Source organism: Bufo gargarizans, chromosome 8, assembly GCF_014858855.1.
Source record: "Bufo gargarizans isolate SCDJY-AF-19 chromosome 8, ASM1485885v1, whole genome shotgun sequence".
In the NCBI taxonomy this organism is placed as follows: Eukaryota; Metazoa; Chordata; class Amphibia; order Anura; family Bufonidae; genus Bufo; species Bufo gargarizans.
The window spans coordinates 20,576,031-20,588,814 of record NC_058087.1 but is presented as its reverse complement, the minus strand read 5'-3'; the positions used below and the strand labels follow the sequence as shown (position 1 = coordinate 20,588,814).

At 46.6% G+C, this 12,784-nt stretch overlaps 1 protein-coding gene across 8 annotated transcripts in view; it reads left to right on the top strand.

Moving 5' to 3' along the window:
* The first annotated feature begins 621 nt into the window (after positions 1-621).
* Positions 622-12,784, top strand: part of TANC1 (tetratricopeptide repeat, ankyrin repeat and coiled-coil containing 1) — a 192,186-nt gene continuing 180,023 nt past the window's right edge. For 2 of the 8 annotated variants that reach the window (XM_044302883.1, XM_044302877.1), the window contains exon 1: positions 625-1,432. The gene's annotated coding sequence lies outside the window, so the exon portion shown is untranslated. Of the gene's footprint in view, positions 1,433-12,784 lie in introns of all 8 variants that reach the window. The other 6 variants (XM_044302888.1, XM_044302881.1, XM_044302880.1 and 3 more) reach the window with 5 other exon arrangements.

Below are 12,784 nucleotides of genomic sequence, written 5' to 3'. Positions count from 1 at the left end.
GCTCCGTTCTCGATATAGGTGTGAGACCCGCACCTGTAAGACAATGGGGGCATATCCTAGCGATATGCCCCCATTGTCTGAGATGAGAAAACCCCTTTAATAGTAGGGCTGGAGGGAAGGGGTTAGGTTGAGAATTTGGCAGTGGGGGTGTCATTTCAGTTTTCGGCTACAGAAAGACTAGATGCACCCCTTGCGGTACTGTCACCGTAACAGGGTCAGCGGTAACCCATAGCAACGGGAGGGTAACCATAACCATGAATGGCCATATTTTGTTGGTGGGTGGGGTGTTAGGACAACCTAGGAGACAGCAGACTCCACCGCAGCCATTACAGGTGCTGTCTGGACCAGTCTGTAATAGTCAGGACTATGATGTCATGGGAGCCGGACTATCAGACTCAACTCTTTGCATTGAGGAATTATTACTGAAGCAATTTTAATTGACTGAACAACGCACTGATTGAACGCATGTTTTAATAAAGGACAAGTCCGAATACCCGGAGTCTAAACAATGGGAATAGCGGCCATTGCTCCTCTCACCGGCATCTCCTGGGGGGAGTGCACTTTCCTTCCCGTGTCCTTGCTCCCCGGCTGACGTAAGTGCGCGCCATCTGGCGGCCGCCGGGCGCACTGCAGGGAGGCGGTACTGAGGAAGCCCCTGCTCACACACTGCGGCTTGGTGGGACACGGCAGCCGGAGGGAGAGCGCGGGGTCCCGGGGATCTGTGCGGGCGGGAGAGCGGCACACTGCTTATTCCTGGAAGGACACGGGGCCGGGAGCCGATGGGAAGAGGTATCATCTCCATTAGGAGCTCACTGAGGGGCTGTGAGTGCAGGAAGACCGCAGAAGTGTCCGGGAAGTTTGCTGAGGAGCAGTGAAGTTCCAGGGAGGCGGTTGGAGTGGGATGCATTGCAGCAGAAGAGGGGCTCGTTTGACATAGGGTAGTATTTGGGTGGTTGCATAACAATTGTGGTGAGTGACACCCTCATTGGCATCACCCCCATAAATCTGCCACTCATCATCATCTTCACTGCTTGTGAGCAGCAGAGCTGGAGTCAGTGGGAGAGGAGCTCTGCTGTCAGGTATTGGGCTGTGATTAGTGCCCCCCCCCCCCCCCCCCCAATCCATTCCCAGGGTGCCTGCAGGTGAGTTGTAGAAATTATTGGGGTGACCTTCCTGATTAGAGTCCCCCATTCATTCTCTGGGGGCAGCACTTAGTGCACGCAGACGCCTTGTGGTAGAGGTTTTTGGGGTGCCCCTTCCTTCTGTGTGGACCTACAGCCAGCATCCTCCTGTGGGAGCTAGAGGTTGCATTAGGCTCTCCCTAAGGGTGCGACATGCCCTGGCTGACCTCCGTCTGCACCTCGCTCACCTCCTCCCTGTGACCCTCCCTTCTTCAATCAACCGCATCCGGCTTCCTAGTCTCCGGCCGCAGGTAAGACGTCCAATGCAGGTGCCTTGTCCGGGCAGATTCCTCTGAGCTCCTCCTCAGGTGGGAATAATATGTTCCTGCATGGGGCGGAAGAGGGTAGGCCTTCACCGTAAGGGGGTGGGGGTCACGCTGGGTAATTTGTGTTATAATATTTGCAGATTGTTTTTATTTTAAAAAGTATGACATGCTGGGAGTTGTAGTTTCACCACAGCTACAGGGCCTTAGAGCGCGTGCACACACGTAAGGCATAGGGATGAGCTCGGACATGGCGGCGGGTTCTTCCCACCGCCGTGCAGATGTCGCACTTTGCATTCTTTCCTCCCAGAAACAGCGCCACCTTTTGTCCACGGGCATGGTCTGGAATTGCATCTCATCCTCATTCCAGTTAAAGGGCTATTCTAGCCTGTAATGTGGATCAGTGATGATTGCTGTATCGTGGGGGACCCCCACCAGTAGCCAGGATGGGGGGGGGGGGGGGACCTTGCAGCTATGAGGAGTTCAATACAGCTGCTTGACTCAACGCTATAGGCTTTAAAGGGGTGGGGGCAGGGTGCATGCTCAACTACTAGCCATGGGTTCCCCTGTTCCTGCAGTGTGTAGGGGTCCCCCCCATCTAGCATTACTATTAGCTTCCCTACAGGCTGGGATTCTTCTTTAATCAGGATGAGTTGCAGTACCAGACACAGCCCACGGTGGCGCTCATTCTAGGGGTGGGGGTCGTCAATATCTGTAACGGATGTGACCATTAGAAATGCTTCGTATAAAAGCTTGAAACGTATCAATATTCCGAATATTGTAACAATCAGTATTCGATCCCATACGGGGTACGCCGTCCTTACGTCCCGCCAGGGGATTTTTGTTTTTTTGGGGTTAATTATCCCTAATGACGTTTTTGTCTTGTCGAACCTCAGTATCTTAACCCTTTCGCCACTAATCCCGGCCGACACTGTATTCCTGACCTGCGGCTAGAAGGGGTTAATTAGCAGTCGCAGGTTAATTGTTGCAAGCCGTGAGTAATTCTGCCTGTAGGTGAAGGATCTCGGCAGAAGTGTGACATTTCTCCGGGCCCTGGAGAAAAGCTGAGATTCCTGGCATTCCTCCCCGCTGAGGATGAGGATGATTAGTGGGCAGTTAATAATTTTGAAGATTTAATTGCCCTGTTCAAGCGCTTAGAAGTCACCTCGTGGTGGTGGCGTCAAATGGAAGCGGATTATTGGCTGCAGCGGGCAATTGCTGAATTAGAACCTGGAGGTTTCGGATCACGTCGTGGTGACCTGATGACTTGTGGCTGCGTCACTGAACGGAAAGGAAACTGAAATTCGGCTAAGGGTAGGTTCACATGTGCGGCACAAACTCCAAAAATCTGTACCGGCAGTGAAAAAACTACTGGAGCTGGACACCGCTGCGCACCGCTGGATGCCCTTTGACTATAATGGGACCCAATGGCGATCAGACGAGTTTCTGGCATTTGTCTGTCTGCCCTAAAGCTGGCATTTCTGCTATAAACCCGTTGGATCCCATTATAGTCAATAGGGATCTCGCAGAGCTGGGTATGAGTCTGTTCCTCTGTTGGGACAGACTCAACGAGTTTGTATCGCATATGTGAACCTACCCTAAAAACCTTTGTTCTCCTAAATATGAGTTGCTTATAGTATTGTACAAATGCCAAATAATACCGCCACATGGTGCCTATGTAATACCTCCACAGGGAAACCAAATAAACACTGCTAGAGTAATGGTGCCAGTGATGCTCAGAAAGGTTTACAGACCCGCACGTCTCAATTTTACAAGAGCATTTTTTTGCAGCGTTCTAGAGAAGAAGTTGGTGCCTCTCAGATTCACCATAGGGCAGCACAAGGAGTCTCCATGGGTCCGTGCCCTTGGCATTGACGTTTACATGAGCCGTGGAACTACAAATGACGACACATGTAACTATTTGCTCTCGCAGATGCCGTTACGAGTGGTGCATTTCCTTCGCCGCGTGTTGTGCTACCAGAATTGGCGTCAAACAGCTGGTAGCAGACAATGGCAGCTTGACATCTCCGTCGTGGCAGATGCGAAACATTAGCTCATCTGTCGTGTTGTGCCGCCATCTACATGTGCTCTGTAGGCAAATATTTACCAGTATCGCCGGGTATTTCCTCTCTTTCTCTGTCAGTATGTGCTCAGTGAGAACGCCACATGTAGATTGCTGGCAGGATACACTGAAGATTTTTCATGTGTATTTGGCGGCCAGAGGTCACCAGGCATCTGCTCTCGAGGGAAGTGATGTTACTGGCGGATTCTGCGTCTGGCAGCCATTCACCAGTCCCTCTCCATGGGAGGCAATAAACATGCGCGGCCGTGCCAAGCTTTTCCCCTAAAAAAATAAATTAAAAAATCCCTAAGTTGTCAGGAAGAGAAGAAATAATATTGTGTAATCTTTTTATCATAAAAATGTCTTCTGTCCTTTCATCGCCCATGTACACACTGGGCAACATGTCACATGGCTGCCACGTCACTCAGTCCCTGTAGGCCACCATGACATCCGGTCCATAGTCATGGATCATCCCACAGTCTATAGCAGGGATGCCCAACCTGCGGCCCTCCAGCTGTTGCAAAACTACAACTCACAGCATGCCTGGACAACCTACAGCTATAAGGCATGCTGGGAGTTGTAGTTTTGCAACAGCTGGAGGGCCACAGGTTGAGCATCCCTGGTCTATACCATGGAAAACGCGGTGTACTGGTCACCGATGGCCTAGTGCTAATTTGCTGCCGATTCCTCCATAAATTTGCCCAGAATGCATGTTTATTTAAATGTTGGGGTGGGGGGGACTAAGCTTGCGATAGACCCCCTGGCAGTGACTTATCTCCCACAGGAACAAAGGGTTGGGCATCAAGAAATTAATGATGGGCGATGACGACTGGCTGATCGGTTTAGGTAAGCCCTGGCCGGTCCCGAGGGTTTGGTTTATGTGATCCGAATTTATCGACTACATTGTTGATAGGTATATAATATGTTTGGGGATATCCCGAAATTTCCTTGACTGCAGATGTCAAGCAATAGAAGGATTGGGCTGATAAAGTAAAGCATGAATGATCTTTTTGCTCTCACACGAGAGGTAAGGCTACATTAATAGATCCGGCAGCCTGTTTTGGCGGAGGCCAGCCTCCCGAAGTTCACCGTATCCTGCCAGACACTGCCGTATCCTCATTGACTATAATGGGATGGCCTATTTCTGGCATAAGTGCCGTCTTTCTGCTGGACAGATACCGCTGCAGTGGGTTTTGTTCGTCCGACAGCGGGCACTTATGGTGAAACAGGCATAACGCCAATGTGACCCTAGCGTAAGCTGCCACCAGGGGGGTCTTACAATGGCCTACTCCGCTCTTTCCATTCAGAAAATGCATTGGGGTCGGGAAGAGTAGAAGTAGAGGCGCTCATGCCGCTCTACAGAGCACTAGTGAGACCTCATTTGGAGTATTGTGCTCAGTACTGGAGACCATATCTGCAGAAGGATATTGATACTTTGGAGAGAGTTCAGAGAAGAGCTACTAAACTGGTACATGGATTGCAGGATAAAACTTACCAGGAAAGATTAAAGGACCTTAACATGTATAGCTTGGAAGAAAGAAGAGACAGAGGGGATATGATAGAAACTGCTAAATACATAAAGGCCATCCTTCATATAAGATAGGGCCAGGGGCTATCCATAGGATTCAGTATATTGGGCAGACTAGATGGGCCAAATGGTTCTTATCTGCCGACACATTCTATGTTTCTCTATCTATCTAGCTCATCATGCCTGGTCTTTCGTTCCCTTGCCATCAGAGGAGAATAGGGAGACTCCCTGTACACATTCTACCGAATGAGTGGATTTGGGCGGCTTTAGCTTCCTCTGATAAGGAAGACTTGTAATGTAGGATGCTCTATGTAAAGCTTGATCATCAGTCTCCATAACGAAGTGCCTTCTTGGGGTCCTCAGCTTCCACTTGGTCTATTTACCATCAAAGGCTCGCTTCAGTATCTGACGACACATTGTGTGGTCACCACAGAAGTATGTTCTGTGTCCCTACTCGTTATCCGCTTGGTCTTTTAGACGTGTCCCTGAAGGCCCGAGGTGGTGGTGACATGCAGAATTGTCTGATATCTCACTGTGATGTTGAGTCATCGAGCAATATTTCATTTTGACTAAACTTTTCCATGGGAACTCTGCCAGATTTGGGAGTGGGTCTGCCTTATCATTGTGTCAACATGCATTAAAACGTCCTGACGGGCAGAGAAAGCACGGGAAGTCAATGCAAGTATGAAGGTGTCATTACCTGCGGCTTCTGTTTACTGAAAACCAAAAATTTCTTTGAAGTCTTCTCCTAACAAGACATGGAGGTTGACAATAAAAACAAGGCAATGTTACCTGTGTTACCATAGGTCAGCAGTGTGGCCCCTACTGAGCATTAAAAGATGCCGTGTGGCCCTTGCTACAGAGCTGTTGGCAATCTTTTTAGGAGCCAGAAGACATGCACCTTCTCCATCACCACATTTGGAGGCCCAGTTACCGTTTTTGTTCCTTATAGACTACTGGATTGAGAGTTTTTCCCACTTGCTTTTGTTTTTCATTATATTAGTCACCGACAGACTTGGTATTAGTCATAGTTGTCTGTTTCGTCACATTTTTGGCTTGTGCCATTGGCTGAACTGTAGACATGGCTCTGTAACCTTCTGCATTAACTGTTTCTTGTTCTCACATTTTGCATTTGATTTGGATGGAGTGTCTGGGAAATGCAATGTATTCCTGTAGGCCAGGACCTGGAGGTTGACCTCGAGCCTTGTTCCTCTCCAGTGAAAGGCCTTGAAGAACTTACTAAAGAGCTGTAACATAAATGTGACTCTCGACCCAGGGATTTTTTTGAAACATTTTAGATTTTATCATTTTTGTTAAATGTATTTTTTTTTTCTTCTCATAGATGATATTCATTGCCTTCTTGCTCTAGACGTCCTTGGTGCATTCTTTAATATTCTGGAGGTACTGTTGCCTCCTGTTGCCATAATATCAACCTATGACCATCTGTGATCACCAAGGGATTTAACAAGCTGTGGTATTTTCTTTCTCCGTGTACAAGGCAAGTGTTTACAAGCGTCGTGAGTGAATGATGCAGCAATTTCAGTTGATTTTGACATCATGGGTGCTGGGAAACATATTTTTTAAGGGCTTCTCCTCTTTGGACAATCTCTACTTACAGTTGAAGGGTCCCTAGAAAGTGAGATGGTAACTGGGAATCCTGCTGCTGTAATCCCCAGCAATCAGCTGTTACCTCTTGGCAATGCCATAAATGTTCACTTTCTCTCCAGCGCCACCACAGGGCAAATTAGGCATTACACAGTGTCAATTCTAATGAATTTGCTTTCTATGTAATGCCACACTGGACAGGTCCTCCAGAGCGAGAGCTTTTTTTTTTTTTTTAATTGCTCTTTACTGTAGCCAAGAAATGGGGTTCCTAAGTAGAGGACCCCTTTATTGATATGCTCTACCCTGTGAGGATCATCCTCTATTTTCGTTAATAGCATAGGCTTCAGTTTACAACCACAGGGGCTCTGTGTGCTGCCCTACTATACCATATGTATAGGGTTGTTCCACCCTAAAAGCAATGCTCGAGGCATCTGACGAAACCATGCAATGATTTTGCTTTTCTTCTGCTTTATGTGGAATCTGAAAAAAATCTCTGTAAATTAGAGCGGAGGCGCTTGTATGGCAGCCCTCTTACAACGGTGTACAAAACAATACGGCTGCGTGCATGACGCTTTAGACGGGGGTAGGTGACCTAAATGGTTGCTTCTAGTCAGCAAGAGCTAGAGTAGTTTTTTGGTGAGGTTTCAGCTCTTGCTCACTGATGGGGGTTGTAAATAGGAGACCCACCTCCTTGATGCCCATGTGTATGGGGGTTGTAAATAGGGGACCCACCTCCTTGATGCCCATGTGTATAGGGGTTGTAAATAGGGGACCCACCTCCTTGATGCCCATGTGTATAGGGGTTGTAAATAGGGGACCCACCTCCTTGATGCCCATGTGTATAGGGGTTGTAAATGGGGGACCCACCTCCTTGATGCCCATGTGTATAGGGGTTTTAAATGGGGGACCCACCTCCTTGATGCTTGTGTGTATAGGGGACCCACCTACTTGATGCCCATGTGTCTAGGGGTTGTAAATAGGAGACCCACCTACTTGATGCCCATGTGTATAGGGATAAATAGAAAGGGCCTTCCATCTGAAAATATTTTATGCTGGCTATGAATCCAGCACCATGGCGCAGTGCACTGCAGAGATCATGGTCTTCACATTGGGATTGCTATCTTTATGAAGGAACTTCTGAAGAATGTTCATCTTAATCTTCAAGACAGGAAGCTGATCTAACAGTAGGTTGCTGTAGATAAATCGACTTCTGTGAAGACTGTCACATGAGAGACAGACGGTCTGAGGCAGAGGACAAGTCATTCAGTCTCAATGATCAGATCCATCAATGAGATCATCCAGGTTTCGGCCACAAATGACGGCCCCATGGTCTGCTTCCTATGATCACTAATTTTACAGTCTTATGACATTGCCTGTCTACTACTTTTTGAGTCACTGGAGACTTTCGGTGTCGGGTACGGCAGCACTGCGGTAGACCTCTGTAGACCTCTGTGATGTATGGCTCTGCAGCAACATGTACCGACAAGAATCCAGATCGGCTACAGTTGGTATTCAACGAGCCTGTAACAATAAGGTCTATTGCTGTAAAAAGCCCTCCAGCAGTAGTTGTAGGAATTATGTTTATTTTATAACAACTAAAATATTCATGAACTCTCACTTTAGCTGTATAACATATCTCCTCATCTTCTGGATGGCAGCACAAGATGAGATTTTAAGTCCTGCTCTGTCTAAGATGAGAAACCTACATATACCTAGACCAGGTCATCAGCCGATTGTACATTTTTGTCTCTAATAGGCCATAAAATGTTCTTGGGGAGATTGTAGCTTCTTATTTTCTTCAGGGAAGTGAGAGAATCTTTTTTTGGGTTCAAGATCTTTGCTTGGACTTCTTAGAGGGTGGTTACCTACCTAACCTGGAAATGAAGAGCACCACGTGGAAGGCCCTTCTCCCGTAACCACTATACCACGTCACTTAATCCTGAAGGTTGCAATATGGGGAAGGCGTTTATTTGATAACATCATTGACCTCAATTCTCCTATGCACCAATAGAAGAAATGTTGTGAATGTTGGGAAATTTGCAGTATCCCGATGAACACAGAGTGTTTGGTATAGTGCAGTCCTATGGTCCACCATGGACTATTTAGGCATGGGCATTGAGATACGTCCTTGAGCACATTGGGCAAGCATAGAGGAGAGCTACAAAGAGAAGGTGCTCCATACCTGTTTCCCACATTAGACCTCTCGCATGTCTGTGGTCTCCATGGGCAGCACACGTATCCATTGACTTTAACGTGTGGAACCTTGGTGACACCACAGAAGCATGCCCTATTTTTGTCAGTGATCACAGATCCCTCACGCACGTTAGTCTGGGTCTGCGAAAACCACGAATGCCAACCGTGTTTGGTCTATGGTTTTCACAGATCGTTGGTAGGAGATGTTTTAAAAATTTATTTTCAGCTCAGGTGTGTCTGTGGAATACGGATAACGCGTGTCGGGCCAAATCAGACCAAAGACAGATTCTTCATGGATGAACCACGGACCATCTTGTCACTGATGCCATCATGGACATGTGAAGGAGGCCTTAAGGAGCCCAGTTTTCACCACCCAGGACAGAGGCACCTAGTGTTTGTTTCACACGCCACTGTTTCCTGGACCCTGTGGCTGGTTTTCCGCCTCTGTATTTGCAAACAACGCATTTTCTCTGGTGAGCAAAAGGGGATGGAATCAGTTAGGTCCCCTCCAAGGGCCACACAGCGGCCACATGGCTTGCCTGTCTGATATGTTCCCTCTCGACCACACGTGATGAGTAGTGCTCCAGGGCTCTGCATGAGAACTCCTTGTAGCCATGAAGCTGAAGAAAAGTTAGTTTGAAATGTAACACACCCCATTGGTGGCTGGGATGGGAGCTGCTGCGCATGCGTGCTCCCAACCACCATAAAGACAGGCACTTTTTACTATATTGCGCAAGCACGACCACTGCTGCTGGATTGCAGTGTGGTCATAACCCCAGCGGTGAATAATTTGATGGAAAAATTCATCCAGCCAGCAAATGATGCAATATGGACAATCGCAATACATTAGTGAGTGCTTTTTTATTAACTTTCTCTACTTGATAAATTCCATTTGCTGAAGTGAGACAACTCCTTTAACTTTTGGATTAATGTGCTAAAACATAATAATAACCGCAGTGTAATAAAACCTCTCAATATTAATATCCTCTTCATTTTGAAAAAAACATGGTTACTTTTAAATAAAGTATTCTGTAAGCCAGAAAAGTGTTTCCTTAAATAAGTTCCTCTGGATAGAAAATATCTGAAGGATATGACACCCGGGTATGTGACCCGCAGTCGATCAGAATGTGAGGCATAAATGCATCGCAGCCCATTTTAGTACTAAGTGGATTAAATGGAGCCGCCTCCTGACCTCTGGGAACAGACTGTTTTCTCCTTCTAAATCCAATTTGCCCACCCAAGTGACACGGAGAAGCTTATGTTAAATATTCTGAGATCGTTTTGTGTTCTGGATGTGTTTGTTTTAAGCCGACGATGTCTGATTTATAAATAGGAAGAAGATGTTACCAGCCGTTCCAGGAGCCTTCTCTAGATATTGGAGGCGCAGCATTTTTAGTGTCGTCTCTCCTGTCATGTGTATTTTAGTATATACCTATATGAATGCATGACAACAAAAATAATTCTGGAGCACATTTTCTTATAATTCTGCTCCTCTGTTACTCCTCCTGGTAATGTAGGAGTACATTGGCAACTTGGTGTCACCATGCCCCTCGGGGTGCGTCCTACACTCTGAATAGAGGGTGTCGGCCTGTGTAGGATGCGCACCTTTTGACAAGGGCAACGGTAACACACGGTTGTCATTTTGTTTATGAATTTGCAGGAGGAATAATAGAGGAAAATCGCCATGCAGAATCAAAAAGAAATCTAATATTTGAAATGATAGAGGATACTTTTGAATAGGAATTTAACTGTTATTAGGATGGGCTACTGGGTATTCCACATTTATTTTCCAGATTGCAGGGACCAGCAGTGGATGCTGGGAGTTGTGCGGCAGCTGGAGCCCTGTGGGTTACCGCCTCTTGTAAATATTGTAGAGGTAGTAGTCATTTTAAAATGAGTGCTTGAATAATTAAATAGATGTTTGGCACCTAATCGGTGAAAGTGTTTCATTTGAGACTTTCCAAAGTAATTGGAAAAACGAGCAATGGTGGATATCGAGAACCGGAGGCAGGAAAAAGGGGCTTCATATCCAGACTTCCTTGGGAGAAATTGCCCTCCTTTCCCTAGTGGACAGCTTGACGGTTTCCTTATCTCTCATCTTCTAAAGAGGATGTCTGCTTTGTTTATTTTGGATTACGCAAAATTATCGTTTTCCAATATTGTTTCTTTATCAGTTCCCCATAGTTTTCAAGATCTCTTCTTGTTTGCATTCTGTAATCCCAGGGGATAAAGGCCTGTCCTGGTCACTTGGGTTTATCTCGCTGATCTCAGCTATGTTCACAAGCGGTTCAATGGCGCCATCCAAAGGTCGTGTGCATGAACCCTATAGATGGCAATTCCATAATGGTGAGCTGCACGTGTCCGTGCACAGGTTCTTGTACACCTATTTTTATGCAAGATGATGAGGGTAGCTCTCCTTCTGGCCAGTAACCACGTCTGATTTCTATGTGAATGCATTGTATATGGGGACAGTTTTGTGACATTGTAAACCCCAATCTGTTCCTTCTTTACAATAGCTTTAATTGCATACATTTAGGAACAGCCCTGCACCTTCTCCAAACAGGTCTATGTAATGGACCCAGTGGGTGAGCCTGGGCGAACCAAGAACGAACAATATACAAAAGTGAGTTTTGTGCAAACATCCTTGTTGGTGTGCCAGGGTTGGTGAAAAGCTCCAAAAACATCAGGCTCTGGGGGATAATTCGATCTCTCTTCACAGTTTACCTGCATTTCTCACACACTCCTGAGATCAGCTGGAACGAGCTGCACATGGGCATACTTGCTCAGTGTCCGTGCTGCGGTCTACATTTCACGGGCACCGTCCCTGTGCACTCCACTTGCAGATGTGGACCCATTGACTTGAATAGATCCGCAATCTGCAACATACGGCCAAAGATAGAACATGTTCTATCTGTTTGCGGTGTGGATGCACGGAACAGAAGCCTGTGTAAGCGATTCGTAGTGCCTCCACACCGCAAAAAGATAGGACTTCACTTCACCTATCTTTGGTCGTATCTGGCGGATGCTGACCCATTCAAGTCAGTGGGTCTGCATCTGTAATACGGCCAGTGACCTATATTGTGAACCTGCCGTTTACGGTCCACAGCGTGGGCATGAGCCCTTAGACAGTGTGAATTTGTTACATTTTGCATGCCCTGCTCTTCAGCTGCTCAGGGGAGTGGCTACACAAGATTAGGGTTACTCGGGGGAGGATCATGAATCATGGTACTTCCCAGAGGAGTGTCTTCCAGTTCTAAAATCAAGATAACCTATATTTTCTTACACATTAGTGATAGATGGAGGTCTCTCTCTGAGCAACCACCTGACCCCATTTCTCTTGTCCCCCATAGCATGGTGGGGCCTACATTTATGACATATACCCCAATAATTTCAATTGTTCTCATGACCACTGTACCAGTTTGATGGAAAGACAATAATATGTCCAAACATAGCAATGTGACTCCTGAATTGTGCAAGGAAGCAGCACTCTCGTCAAAGGACTTTCCTTAAGGCTATATGCACACGACCTTCGTGTGTTTTGCGGGCCATAAATTGCGGATCCGCAAAACACGCATAGCGTTGTGTGCTTTCCGCAATTTTGCAGAACAGCACAGACAGCCTTTAATATAACTGCCTATTCTTGTCCGCAAAGCGCGGACAAGAATAGAACATGTGTTATATATATATATATATATATATATATATATATATATATATATATATATATATATATTTTTTTTTTTTTTTTGGTCCACGGAACGGAGCCACGGATGCGGACAGCACACAAAGTGAATGGGTCCGCATCCAAGCCGCTTGGGCATCTTGGTCTTCCAACACATTTGCGGCACAGCTCTCCAGCAGACTCTTCCAGCATAGAACATTGCGTGCAGTGGTTTTTGTCCTGACAAATCCCGGCATATTTGCCGGGTAGCGATTGAATCTCTGCTGGACC